We start from the raw sequence: 14,991 nt of genomic DNA, 5'->3' as shown, positions 1-14,991 counted from the left end.
GATTCACTGCATCAGATGTCTTTACTATTAGAGGAAGACTTTAAAATACACTCAAATGAATGATTAAAATGAATGTTTTGGCAAGTTTCCATCAAAAACAGTCGTCCTTCAGTCTCAACAGAATCTTTCTGTAGAGCCAGCTGTCCAACATAGGAGGTAGGCCTGTCTATAAAGATAATAAAAAATATATGGTTTAAACAGTTTAGCAAACAAAGACACTAAAGCAAAGTTTTCCTGGCTAAGCATGATTGGTCTATTTATAGTTGGGGCAAAAATCTGTGCTTGCTTACTTAAGAAAAGTTTATTTATGTCCTTCATGTTTCTTCACTTTTTTTTTTTGCTATAAACAAAATGTTAAAAATGAATAAATCCTGATAATTTTCCTTCTGTGAAAGGTGGAATGTCATGGAATGTTAAATTAGACTCCTTTTATATTCGGATTAATATTCTTGCTGCAGCTTTGTTTCCAATTATACCAACAAGTATAACTGATAATTATAACAAAACATCTGCTATTCTTAAATGTGAAAACTTCAGCTACTTTCTTGTTATGCAGGTTTTACACTGTTTTCTGACACATTCAAGACTAGATTAACGAAAAGGTTATCAGTAGGTTAGTAAAAAAAACAATCCCGTCTTGCAGGCCTTGTTATTGTTTGCTGCTTGCTTTAAGTGTCAGCTAGCTGCCTCACATGCCTTCTTCCTTTTGTTTGGGTTTGAATTACAGATGTATTACATGGCTGACCTTTGGAGCAAATGGTCTTCTTTGGTCTATGCATTTCCTTTTGTGTTGACATGATTCCAGAACTAAGCTGTCACTACTTGACGATATCAGGCAAGCTGTTAGAAAAATGTCCCTTTCGCACTGCATCACATGCTTGCTGGCTCGAGTACGCACCTCCATCATCATCAAGACTCTCACAGAAATGAGGCTGCTGTTCTTGTAGATTCTGACCTCTAATTCTCTTCTCGTCTTGGTGTCTGAGGTGGCTGTGCATCGGTTTTGTGCCGTGCCCCTCGGGGGATTATGTGTGAGTGACACAGCCAGCATAATTTTTCATGGCGTTAACATTAAGCACAGCAGGGAGGGCTTATCAATATTCATGAAGGGGCGGAGGGACCAGAGGAAAAGAGACCGGGGTGGGCTCCAGGAATACCTCCCGGGTGTTTGAACTGATAAACGTATTGTGTCTGGAAGCATCAGTGAATTATCATTGGTGGGATTTTAGTGCTGTGATGTGCAGCAGATAAACAAGCACCGTTTCTGTGCTTCAAGGTGTTTCAACTGCTTACCTTTATGAAGTGTTTCTCCATTGTGTCAGCCGCCCAAATACAGAGACAGGCTGGATGACTGAGGAAAAAAGACATATATACACCATCTGTCACTGGGGTCGATCATTCACTCTGTGATGGATTTGTTGTATTTCTGTGCTAATTTTGCATGCAGAGTGTTTTTTTTATGTAGATACACTTGCGTTATTTGCATCCTCCGGTCAAAAAAAACACATCATCCTTTTTGCGGGTTTTCTTTGATGTTCACTTCACTGTGGAGACTGATGCACGTGCTGAATTTCTCACCTTCATCTGCCATTTACACTGGTGTGATGCACGTGAAAATAGGTGCACTGAAAATAGACTTGTCTGTGAAATGGGAGACATCTCGAGCTCAAGTGTCAGTTAAAAGTATCGCGATTGATGGAGTTTATTGTTTAGAAGAAAAAAATAGACCACAGTTTTCCACAGTTCTGTCTTCGGGTGTTTTTCCTTTCTGTCTAACCAGCAGTCTTGAATAAAAGGCTATTTAATGCACAGCAAACTGAAAAAGATTCTTTTTATATGTCACCAGATTATTAAAGTTATCGACTTTATGTCCTCTGGTCATCATGTTTTCTGTGTGAACACAGCTGCAGATTCTCCACTTCTGTTTTGTTTTTTATTCTGTTTCTTTTCCAATAACAGTCACTGACAGTAGTCACAATTTATGTTTTTAGTAAAACATTGGCAGTTAAAAAACAAACTTCTCTTTCACTTAACCGAATGTCAAAATAAATCGCTTTCTGAAATGTTGGAGCAATCACCTTTCATATGTCAGCTCTGTAATTACACCCCCAAAACACTGGTTAGTGGCAGTCTTGGTAGATGTTTCATCTTTTTATTGTTTTCTGTCTGAGAGAGTAATATCTGCTGTTATCAGTTTCCTGGTGGAAAAGTTCATTCACAGTTAACCATCGAGCACAAGTGTTTTTCATCTCGTACCAGCTCGGGCAAACTCCGGGTCAGTGGTCTTGGAGCACAGCTGGTGACGCCTGCATGGCAGTTCAGTTGTAGGCTGTCTACAGGACGAGAACCACTTGCCTCATAATCTGTGTGGTTCGATTATTTATTTAAGGGAGTGTGTATGCACCTACATGGACTTCATGTTGACATAAACTGAACATCATGTGGTCCAGACTGTATAATCTGTTGCTCATATGCACAAATGAACCAAGTGCTCTCAAAGACTATCAGAAAAATGAAAGATATCTTAAGTGTGCATCCGTTTTCGTGTCCCTACATAAAAGCTCCTGAAATGAATCGTTTTTCCAGCCAAACAAATCTGTCCTGACTGTTTTTTTTTCTCCTCACAAAAAGTTTAATGTGCAAAGGTAATACCGTAAGTTGTTTCCTGTAGATTGCAGCTAACATATGCTCTCCCTCTGACACAAGCCACAGTTTAATTCATCCTTAATGTTTTCCACTACGGCACTTGTTTGACAGTGAACGCGGTCCGCCTTGATTCATGTGTGTCATTGAATTCTCAATGTCCTCATTTGTGAGGTAGTTTTCTGGCAAACATTTGTCCGCACTGTTATTAATGGGTTTGCGGGGAAGTCGAGCATGAAGCATGGCGTGTGGACATTTTGTGGTGGATTGTTGCCATTGCAGCGCCGCTTTCACACAAGCAGTTTAGGTCATTGAGAATGACTGAATGGTAATCTGAGGCTGGCAAGTAAGCAAACAGAAGGAATCTTTTGGCAAGCGAACAAATACTGTAACTCACAAGTAAACAGTTGCTCTTAGATCCCATTAGCCTTCTGACTGGGATCTTAAAAAGTAATAGATTTGCCCCTGAAGTCACAAATTACAGCTCCTGCCAAGAAGCTTTAAAGTGTCTTAATGACATATTTGTGGTCTCTGGGATGAAATGTTAACACTCTTAACGTTCTGTTGTAAGTGGTGAAATGAAATGAATAATAACCAGGGAATAAAAACGTGCAGCGTTAAAAAAAAATCTTGATACGTTTCTCTACCTGCAAACCTTGGGGCTAACATGGTGTCGGGGGAATAGACCAGAGAAATATCGGGCCGTGTAGCAGATCTGGCAGTTCAGCTTGTTCTGATCACTGACCTTTTTGGTAATAAGTCCACTCCCTCAGCCAGGAGACCAAATGGCTGCCCAGAGTAGCTTTGTGGAGGGTGCAGAGAGGCTGAAGAGACGGCTCCAATTACAGCTGAACAGACTTTAGTGGATGGCTGTAAAATGAAGAGTATTAACATTGCACACTTGACTAATTTAGTTCATAAATTGCAAGAGGGTGCAGTTTTGTCTCGGAGGCAAATCTGTTTTTTAGGCAGTTTTCTTTCCTGGAGCAGTGTTCCTGCAAGTCCCTGCCCAGGCAACCAGTTTGCATGTCAGCACAAATTCTAGCTTATTTTATTCAAGCAGAGCAAACGTTTATAATTACCCCATGATAGAGTTCCATGCTCATAAAGCAATTATAAAAAGCTTCTGTACACACCAGTTATGATTTAGATCTCGGCATGTTCTTTGAATTTTATTTATTTTCGCCAAATTGCGCACATTTGGTTTGTCGGGCCTCATTTTAGGGAACCGAAGTTTCTCCTTAATAGATCTGTCATCCTTCACTTTAGGTACACAGCATGTTCTTTGTCGACTAAGTGGTATTTTTATGACTCGTATGGCTCTATGCTGTCGTTTATGCAAAGCATGTGTGCGTTATGCTAATGATATATGCGCCGCTTTATACATTTTTAGCTTGAGGCAAACATTTGCACTGCACCAGATGCTGGCAGCAAGGATCAGGAACATGGAGAGGGAAAATGCTTACCACACTGAATTCTGTGTCGTACCTCAGAAGCATTTGAAGAGATCAGATCCTCTGTTTATTTACAGCTTTGTGAACATGGGAAGAAAAATGCACATTTATTAAGAACAAAATAAATCTGTTTTCATGACTAGTAAAGCCAAAGATAAGATTTTATGTAAGTCCTGCAATCTGCTGTAAATTGCCTTTTTTTGTTGTTGTTTTTTTTAACCAATTCCTATCATTACTAAGTGTTTATTCTATTACTTCCAAAGTATATATCCCCAAGGCTTTTACTGTAAAGGAAAAGACAGGAAGAAGCTCTAGCTGCACATGTGTAGAACAAACGGGCTTTCTAGTCCAGATCTGGCCCATTTCCCTTAAGCAGCCTTGCTTATGATTGGCTGCCGCTCACAAATGGAGGGCTTTATTTCCAGTGGGTGAGGTTTCTCTGTTAGCAATCAGAGCTGTACTTTTAGGAAAAAATATTTTTTAAAAAATAAAAAAAAATTTGCTCTTGAAAACACAAAATAAAACGATAAGTTAAAGGTTTGATTTCTATGCGAGTGCTGTTCGTGATATATTCCAAATAGCCTTTTTCTTTACAGTAATTGAAATACAGCTGCATGAACATGACAGACTTTTTAAGTAAAAGGCCTCTCTCATAAAGTATACTTCCTCAGTTCAATACTCACAGCCGTGTGGATTGATTGAACCCAGCGCACACACAGTCGTCTCCCTGTGGGAATCAAACCGTATTATTCCCTTCGACTTGGAAACGCATGCATCCACCTACTCAACCATTTCCCTTGTTGCTGTATAAACCTTCCGGTCAGTAATTGCAGTATTCATTGTACAGACTAACAAAAAAAGGCTCGATTAAAAAAACAAACCATGTCATTTGAGACAATAAAGACGAGAGAACAGAGGAAGGAGGTGTCACCCCGGCTGTCGAGCTGCACAGTAATTGGTCTTGGGGCTCTTTCACGGTTGGGGGGAAAGAAGATTGCTTCATTATAGTTCCTCTTCTGATAACCGCCACAGCCGCTGATAGAAAAGAAGATCTTAACTGAATGGCGGTGCTGTTAGGGGGGGAAAAAGCGCCTGTGGGGAATGAACTGGAATGGCGAATAATACAGATAATAGCTTTATTTGTGCTTAGCGGTATTCACAAGCTCCAAAACATACTGATTCACATTCAATTACGAGTTTACCTCCCTGTTTTATTTATCAGCCCCTCGGTGCAGTTTGTGGCTCAGACAGCTATTTACCTGCCACTGTAAACAGCTCTGTGTGTGACAGTCTGCTTCTGGAGCTCTCTGTTTTTGCTCTTTGTTTCGCTCACCCACACACGCACAGCATCACGTTTGATTATGTTTGCATGTTTCTGTCGGTGACCTTTTAGATTATGTGCAAGCAATATTGGATCCAACAGCATCTTTTCAGTGTCACACTCCCTCACCCTTTTTACGCTTTAAAGGTGGCGGTGTAGTTTCTCGTTTCGGTGAGAGTGCCAGCTGTGGTTAGCTTGAAGTCATCGGCTTCCTGTAGAGACCAGTTTATACAGTGGTTAGAGGGAAATAAAATCCATAGAAACCTTTAATAAAATCCCTGCAGCTCACAGCTGTACGTCTATATGTTCTGTATATAAACAGCCATATTTTCAGATAAACATTTCCAGAGTTGTTGAAGATATTAGTGACTGGGGAGCTGAATTCATCCATGTGTTTTTAATATAAAAATCAGCTGCAAACGCTGGGAAAAAATCCTCGAAATATGTTGAAACATCCTTTCATGAGGAAAAAAGCTGAAGACTGAGGCCAGAAATTTCACAGATTGCTCAACTTTTCACATAGTTGGTTAAAGGGAACCTATTATTATATCTATTTCCAGCTCCATACTTTTATTGTTGTAGTTTTGCATAATTCAGTCAAAAATCATCCCAGATTGTCACATGGTTTATTTTGTAGCGAGCTTTGAAGTTTTGTTCTGTGTGTGTTTTTGTGGGATGATCTGATATCCTCGTGTTGGTGTTGTTCCCAGATCATCATGAAAATGTTGTTCCAGGTTCAACATTGCAAGTGACCAATCACATTATTGTGACGTTATTCTTTTGCGCACCAACCCATTCGTGCATTTATGAAATTCCAATGTTGCAAGGACAATATCAATTCTGCTTAGCGTTTATTAAAGGGTCAGGGTTAGGGTCCGTTGATCGGTTTCTCGCAGCTTAAGTACAGTTTTTTGTTTTACGCCGTTTTTTCCCGAAGTCGCAAAAGTATGACATCACAACATTCTGATTGGTCACTTGCAATGTTGATCCTGGAACAACCTTTAGTATGATGATCTGGGAACAACACCAACACGAGGATATCAGATCGTGCGTTATTGTGTGTAAATTTAAACAGCTCCCGTCATCACTGTCCTTTAAAATTTGTAGTAAATAATGTTTCCATTAAGAGTAGTGTTAGTGTATAGAAACAAACGTGGACACTACAAAGTAAGATGGCTTTCCGTTGCCAGACGCCTTCTTGGATGCATCTTGTGTTGGGATTCTCCTCCTTCTGACGCTCAGTTTACTTCAGCTGCACTCTGTTTTATCAAAATACCAGTATTCGTGTGGGGCTTGGCCCTAAACATGCAGGTGAGGACTCGGTAAAAAGAATAGAGTCAAAGCTTTGAGCCACTCACCTGCAGCAGTTATGCACTTGCTTAGATAACATCTCCCCTTCTCATTCCACATAATATAGACTCCTAGTGGCAACTGTCATCACCACAGCAGGCAGAAAATAAGCTTTCTGTTGTTGTTGTTAAATTTTGTGCCACAAGAATACCAACGGTGGGTTTTTAACAGAAGAGGCGTTTGCACGGCGCATACCATTTGTAAATCTGGCCTTGTGTCTCAGCGGCTTGGGAACGCCTCGTTGTTCTCCAGAAGAGCTGCAGGAGGAGTCTCGGCTTAAACTGCTACCCCCACAACCCAGATAAGTGGCAGATGATGGATGTTTAGCATGAACAGTATATATGACAAGATCAAATTAAAGCATAATGGTTCCCCTTTAATCTGATGGCTGTTCACGTGCAGATTTATTTGATTATATTCTGTCGACTGCAGCGTATGCACTGGACAGTCTGGCTTTAACATGGTGAGACCAGTAAAGAAGCCGTCTTTGAAGCTTTAGCGCTGTATTTGTTGGATGTGTTTCAGTGATGGTGAAGAGGGAATTTATGTATTGTTTGTCTTAAAGTCGGTTTCAGAAAGACTCCATCACCACCACGCAGTCCTTTTGGCACACATGGCGGATGTTCCTGCTGTTTCCCTGCAGCTGCGCTTTTCACTCGTGCATTCTTTAATAGCGGTTGCTCGCAGTGTTTTCTTTGATGTAGAAAAACTTAAGTTTATTCTGGTCTGACATTTCAGTTTGTTCCAGAGCATCCTCAAGTGGTATCTGATGTTTATCAATTCCCTCTTTAAGAGTCTAAGAGAAGCTTTTTCCTGTAAACATGATCGGAGCAGATAATTTTACATCGGCTTAGAAATTCAGAAGCATGTCTCATGATCAACAGTCTTTCATCAACTTAACCTGATCCCTGTTGGCTCTAGGTGACAATAACCATGAGATAGGTCAGCGATGTTGCAAAGATTAGTCCTGCTCTCATGCTTTAAGATAAAGGTTATCTTTTGCCATCGGCACCTATCTGTGGATTACTCCGTCTATGAGGTGTGCTAGTGTGGGTGATTAAATGTGCGAAGGACTCTGGTTGCGCAGGCCGAGCCGTACCATGGGAAGGAAAGGTCATTTAATATATATGGAAATGTTACGGCTGGCTGTGGTTACGTGGCGCAGCTTGGATAGTTTTTAGGAACTGAGAGTGAAAGGTAAAAATGACGAAGCAGGCCTGTTGTACAGTGTCCTCTTTATGCATCACAAAGAAACTGAAACCTCAAGATGGTTTGCAGAGGAAAAGGAAACTGTCCATTTTTATTTTCTCCCAGCTTTCAGTTCACTTGAGGATTTTCATTGAGGCAAAATACTGAAGGGCAGTGTGAGTGGTCATTAAGTTGAACATCCTCACAGGCAACGCAGTCATGAATTCATTGCAGGTTTCATACACGCAGAAGTCGTAAGCTCGTCTAAAGATCACCCAGCTGAGGCGAATGTGAGAACACTGAGTTTTCTTACAAGGTCCATGGAAACCTCATCGAGTGTTGAAGCAGACTATTTCCTGCTGTGCTACATCTGAAAACAGACAACTGGAAAATATCCTGACCTGAGAAAATGACCAGAGGTTTGTGTGTGTGTGAAAACGGCTTTGGTGTTGTGCTCATTGTTGAGGTCAGTGTGAGATTTGATTACTCGCTCCTTCTCACAGACACCGCCAGCATAAAAACATGACTGAATCGTGTCAACTACACAGCCTGCTGCTGCTAATGTTAGCCATGCTCAACAAATCATCCTGTATGCCTTTTACAGGAGATTTATGTGAAGGTTAAATAATATATTTCTTATTTAAACAAACATATATAAAAATGGAGCAAAGAGAAGCAAAAATGATGGTGTGAAGAGGGTTAGGGCAAGGGTAGGCTGTGTTTTTGATCATGAGGTCCATGTCAGAGGACATGGACCTGAGTAATTAGGACAAAGACAGAAACCTTTTTGGTATATGAATCTCACCGAATAAGGGCTCTGTTTTACTCATTTTGTCTGGAGCTAAACTAAGCAGTAAGTGAGTTTAGGTTTTAGGGAGGGGCTAAGATGCACCTCTGTAAAGGAAAGAGGTGCGTTTGTTTTGTAACCAAAGCAAAACAAGAGAGCTGTGTCCCAAAAGTGGAAGCGGCCTATATAACACCTCATTTTCATTTCACGTCACTGGAAGACAGAAATTTGATGTAAAATAAATAACACAACACTCATGTATATTTAACCACATCCATTAGATTTTGGTGCTGTTTTTTTTCTGTTCTGTTTTAATCAGCTACTAAATTAGTCATCAGGAAAGTCCCTCATTCATCCCTAAAATAAATGTCCGGAGAAAGAATGAACCAAAAAGCAGAAGCGGGATGAATCTGTGGTGAAACGTCATATTGGGGCTCTGCTGTGTAGGAAGCAGCACAGCTGTCAAAGTGGGCTCCTCCGTGATCATAATCTCCGAGGACAAGGCAGTGGCAAGTTTCTCACAGACACCCGCACACTAATGCATCCCAGACCCCTCAAACAAATGACCCAAATACTACATCGAGGCGTTTGGCTGACAGTGCAGTGCAGATGTAGCGTGTTATTGACCACAGATTATTGTTATTTCAGCCCGTAACAAAGCCTTTAAACAGCACTGTTAAGGTGGTGAACGTCATGTAAGTGTGCAGAGCTGCTTCTGTCTGCCTGAAGAGAGGATTGTTTTCCCACAGAGGCAGAGAAAGACAGAAGGGACGGAGAATATTTATGACTGTCACTGTCAGGGTTGGTTGTAAGATTATTGCAGGTTAGCTCTTTTTCAGTTTCACAATTTCACTTGATTATTTATTTATTTATTTGCCAAGCATGATCACACAGAATCCAAAATCTTGAGTAAATATGTAAAATATTATGTTTTTTCAAAAAAGATTTTAATTACATTTACTTTAAAACAAAAGCCTCACAGCAAGAAGCTCCTGGGTTTGAATCCACCATCTGTCCGGGGCCTTTCGTTGTGGAGTTCGCATGCTCTCCCTGTGCATGTGTGGGCTCTCTGGGCGCTCTGGCTTCCTCCCACAGTCCAAAGACATGCAGTTAGTGGAGTTATGTTAACTGGTCATTCTAAATTGCCCACATGTGTAACTGTGAATGCCAATGGTTGTCTGTCTCTTTGTTAGTCCTGCGACATGCTGCAAACCTGTCCACGGTATACCCCACCTCTGCAAACCTGTCCACGGTATACCCCACCTCTCACCCAGTGGCAGCTGGGAGAGGCTCCAGCCCCCACCCCTCTCCATTAGGATAAGAGGAACAAAATGCATGGATGAATGCAAGGAGGGGAAAAAACACCCGACTACAACGATTGCGCTGAAATTTGTTTGTGATCAAATTATTATGGAGTCCCAGTTTTTTAGACTGGTAACACATAATTCAATCAAACATATCTTAATTTTTTTAATATCTTTTTTTGAAACAAAAGAATTCTTTGAGCTATCAAAATGTTTTTTCTTTTCTTTAATTCTTTTATACATCGAAAGCAAGAATGCATGGAGACCATAAAACACATCTACAAGCATGTGTGCGTATTGAAAAGGCAGCAGGCAGCTTCTGTTTTTCCCAGCAGCAGTGAAGATGACACTGCGGTAAATTATGGTGAAGCTGGAGCCTCTCTGACACGCACGCAGCGAGAAGCAAAGCGGAAGCTTCGTGATTGGATGGAGTGAAAGAAAATGGAGTTGCTTTGGAGGCGACAGTGACAGCTCTTGCTGCTGTAATCGCTATCACAATAGAATTTGAAGAAAAAGTGATCTTTTTGAACAAACCCGCATGCACTGTGGGTTAGTTTTCACAGTGACAAAGCTATAGAATAAGTCTGAATAAAGGCTGGCTTGTTGTACATAAACTGCTAGCTTACTTTGCAGTAATCTTTAAATTTTTTTCCTGTAAATTTTGCTCCAAGCTGGCAGCAGCGACACCCTCTGTGTTGCGGTGCTTGACTAAAGGGGGGGTATACCCAGCTAGATTAATTGCAGAGCTTATTATTATGCAAACACGTTTTTTTTTTTTTGTTAATTTTGACTATTAATTTAAAATGGACTATTAAAATTACTACATAGTCATATTGTGGTGGTGGTCCCACAGTCTGATGTAGTGGGCAGAGAGCGAGCCTTCCTCGGTGTGTCGCACCCTCTCTGTGGTCATTAGGACTTAGGTATTGTTTATACTTCCTAATAATTCTCTGATGAACAAATCCAGGTGACTTAGTGGTATTTTGATCCTTAGTGGTGTTGTTGCTGGCCAAATGCTGGCCCTACATTTGTATAGCGCTTTACTTAGTCCCTAAGGACCCCAAAGTGCTTTACGCTACATTCAGTCATTCAGTCAAAATAGAAATATCTTGGTCACTTGAGGTTTTAAAGGTGTATTTGCCGTGTTGGAACTCAAATACTGCCTTGGTTATCTGCTAACTACTCTATAATGTGTGGAACACAGAAAGTCAGGCATTTTAACTGATCACCACAACAGCCTGGTGAAGGAAATCTCTTCCAAACACTTAAAATCGTGCATCTGCAGATGAACTGACCCAACTCGAACTTTATGACGGCTGCAGCGCTCAAATCTCCCAAAACTAATAGCCTCTGAGAGAGAGACTGTCAGATCCTGAATGAGCTGGCCTTCAACCAGCTGCAACAAAGCACCATGGGAGCGCCGGAGCCGGTGGGGGGAGGAGGTCTCCAAGCAACAGCCAGTGGTGGCATGCACATTCAGCTATTGACTTAGCCTTTATCCACAGCCCTTGTGCGGTTGTCAGCTCCCCTACAGCAATCTCGCTGCTGAGCGCGCACCTCTGCCGTGCCCTATCATCACTATCTTTCCTTCATGTCTGAGTTATTATCGCCACTACAATCTCATCACCCTCAAAAGAAGTGAGCATCTCCTTGTATTGGGGATGCCAGAGAATGAAATAGTCACCTCTTTTATTCAGCGCGGTGTCACAAAAGCTTTTGAATAGATGTGATAAAAGTGTTACCTTGATATGCGAGTGTGTCTGTGTGTATGTAGCACAGAAATGTAAACTAAAGAGTCACAGAAGGAAGATATCCTCAAGCAAGAAAAATAAGCTGTCTTTGTGGTTCTTTCCCAGCAGGAAATGCAGAGTAATGTTGAGCCGGTGAGTGGCTCAGCTCACTCGTCCACATTTGAAAAGAACTAAATCATTTATTTATCAGTCAGATTTACACTAAAAGGCCTGCGTTTGAAAGCCATACCCACTCACAGATAAAGGTGGGTGTGTGCTTGGAATAAGCTAGATGTTATAAAGCATCATTTGACAACATCTGAAGGTTGTTTTGAACAGTTGTTCAGACTAAAGGATGAGGTGAAAACCTGCTGTTTACAGCGAACGAGGCACAAAATGAGTTCACATAAAGGCAGCGCTGACATAACGACTGCGGTGCCAGTTATGACAACATGTCCGGACCAATTTGGACCGAGTCTTTTCCAGGGTGGCTCAGCTTGTGTTCACATTCAGCGGACAAACTAAGTGGTGTGTGATGTATAAAGATTGCAGTTGTTTTTGTTGCTCCAACATCAGCGGCCACGCAAAGATCTCATTATTTGAAGATGTAAATTTTTCATTTTTTTAACTAAATGTTATCATTCTTTTTTGTTTTTAAGTTAATCAAATCATTTGATTACAGATCAAATACATTTTCAAATCCACTTGTGAATAACACTTTCAAATAGTTTTCCGTGTTTTCAAAAAAGATCCAACCTCCAGTCCATCGTAGTATGTTAGCCTTCCACTTAGTCTCAGGCTACGTGGAGTATTTCTGACATCCTTTTGAGTTCCCCCCTCTAGATGAGCGTGCCTGAGAAACCTCCAAAGGCAGGCAGGCACACAGGACGCATCCTAACCTGATGGCCAGACCAGCAGTAGCAGTTCAGCTGTTCTCCCTCTCTACCCTACACTGGAAACTCATTTCAGCTGCTTGTATTTGCAAACTTGCTTTTTTAGATCACATGACCACGGGAGGGTTGGAATAGGGATGGTAAAGCCTTTTGGCTCGGCTCTCTTCACAACAACAGTCTGGTGCAACGCCTACATTACTGCAGGACTTCCCAAGATACTTGAACTCCCTCGCTTGGGGCAGCCTTTCTTCCCCCAACCCAGAGAACCATAGCCTTCTGCTCCTCAGGCCTGAAACCCGTCCAATTCAGCTACTCGCCGGTGGATTTCACTCATGACTCAATTGAATTAGATTCTCACAGTCTGGACACTCTGCTCAGTCAGCTGTGATTCTCCCTGTTCTGTACAGGCTGCACTGCTGTTCTTTTCACTTATCTGCTCTGGCTCAACATGCTATTCCGACCACAACTCCTCCCTCTTTATATTTATCTGTTAAAAAAAAATCAAGCTAGCATTTGGTCAGCATATAACATGCATATCAAAATGTAAATTACAGCATTTAAGTAGCAGGAATTGGAAATGCACAGGAGGAAATGATGGTACCAAACCAGCCAATCACGGCTGTTCTTTCCTACATTGATTTTGAGAGGTGCTCACCAGGTTTCAGTGTAGGATGTTAACTTTTTCCTTCAAAATGCTAGTGGATTCAATTGACCCACTTGTTCTAGTGTTGCCCATGTTTGACATTTCTGACTCTTATGATTGACACGTTACACTAAACAGATCTGCTGCCCTGAAAGCTCGAGTCCACTAGTTCTCTGCTCTGATTTAACTTCTCTTTAGAAGGGATAGTTGGATGAGAGAAGCAGTTCATAATGTGTGTTTTTCCTCACTTTATATTGTTATGACAGGCCCAAACTGCTGGCTATCAGATGTCAACATCTGTCTCTGTGTGCCTGTAAATCCTTCTTCTTTGTGCTCACTGCCTACAGTGGCTTTAGCTGTTGTGCTCAGTCCGAACATTTGCTTGGAGGCGAAACGAAGCCTGAAATTTTGGGGTTATTTGGTGTCTTTTCAGCATATTTAGACAGCACTGTTTGTGCCTGCCAAAACAAACTAAACCAGTGTTGTAACACTCCACAGTTTAAATGGACCCTCTTACCACGCGTGTGCTGTTTAACACCACCTGTGTCCTTTATGCGGCAGTCACCGTGCACCGTTTTAAATATCACACTTTAAAGTTTACAGATACAAATGACTAAAACCACGATTCTTTTCAAAGTCAGATTGTTTTATTATTATATCAAGTGTATTCTGCTGTAAGTCCCCAGAGAATAAGTAGTGATAATGAGCTAATTAAAGAAGGCTTAAGAGACGGGCAGTGTAAAAGTAGATTAGTGGAAATTTGTGTGTGTTGACACTGGAAGGAAGAGGGAAATGTCTCAAGTCTGATGTCTGATTTCTATTTACGGAGAGTGATCTATTGTCAGGGGCATGCTTAGAGCCAGATGCTGCTTTTAACAGTTTAACGTTGGAGGCTGTTGCAGAGTCTCTTCCAGGAAATATCTCTCAAGCTCTTGGTTTAAATAAAAGTGCTCTCACAGCCCCGTGTGCCTGCGCTTCATATGCACACATTTGTTAGCACATCTGCCAGACGCTAAGGGTTGGCATTAAACACCATCCCTGGTAATTACATGAAATAGGAGGGATTGTTCATTGTCCCGGGCTTTGTGATCTGGACATTGTCCCGGTCTCTAAATGGCTCTGTGCCAGATCAGGGTCTTATTGTAGACAATGGTGGTTGGGGGGAAGGAAGCCCTTAATATGGAAATGGTATTAATTACGGCGCCTATACAACAGATGTGACCTTCAATCTCTGCGTGGCATAAATACTCCTCTAATGAAGACAAAAACAGCATGAATATTTAATCCTTTTGCACCAGTTGGGCTTTTTAAATATCTCATGTAAAAGTCTTTAAGGTTATATTTGTCTTTTTTTTTTTTTGTGTCATTTTTCAACAAAAAATAGAACAAATAAATCCCACAATCATGGCTGTCAGCGGTAAAATGATATGCGTATGGTGTCGGGAATAAAAGTGAAGGGCACACATTCAACAACGGAAAAGAAAACGTGACAGAAAAAGTGCTGGAATGTGTAAAAAATCTGGACACAAGTACACCAGATTGTAGTGGAATTAAATGCTTTATATATTAGAATATACACCTAAATATAAGATTTACAGATGCAGAATCAAACACAAATATTTTTGTTCTGTGTACCTCAGTGAGGCAGTTTTCACTTGCTCGAAGTTTAAATCGAATG

At 41.2% G+C, this 14,991-nt stretch overlaps 1 protein-coding gene and 1 long non-coding RNA gene across 3 annotated transcripts in view; one reads left to right on the top strand and one right to left on the bottom strand.

The window, feature by feature from the left end:
- LOC146509024 (ubiquitin-conjugating enzyme E2 E2) overlaps positions 1-14,991 on the top strand; it is a 34,356-nt gene that overhangs the window by 11,637 nt on the left and 7,728 nt on the right. The window lies entirely within an intron of this gene.
- On the bottom strand, positions 8,985-11,031 carry LOC146509025 (uncharacterized). Its single transcript, XR_014876804.1, has 2 exons — positions 10,007-11,031; positions 8,985-9,976 (listed from the first exon to the last, which is right to left on the bottom strand). It is a non-coding gene; the product is annotated as an uncharacterized LOC146509025 (long non-coding RNA).

The sequence above is a fragment of the Neolamprologus multifasciatus genome, chromosome 11 (genome assembly GCF_963576455.1).
Source record: "Neolamprologus multifasciatus chromosome 11, fNeoMul1.2, whole genome shotgun sequence".
Lineage (NCBI taxonomy): Eukaryota > Metazoa > Chordata > Actinopteri > Cichliformes > Cichlidae > Neolamprologus > Neolamprologus multifasciatus.
The sequence above is the reverse complement of the archived record's forward strand: the minus strand, read 5'-3'. Positions and strand labels throughout refer to the sequence as shown.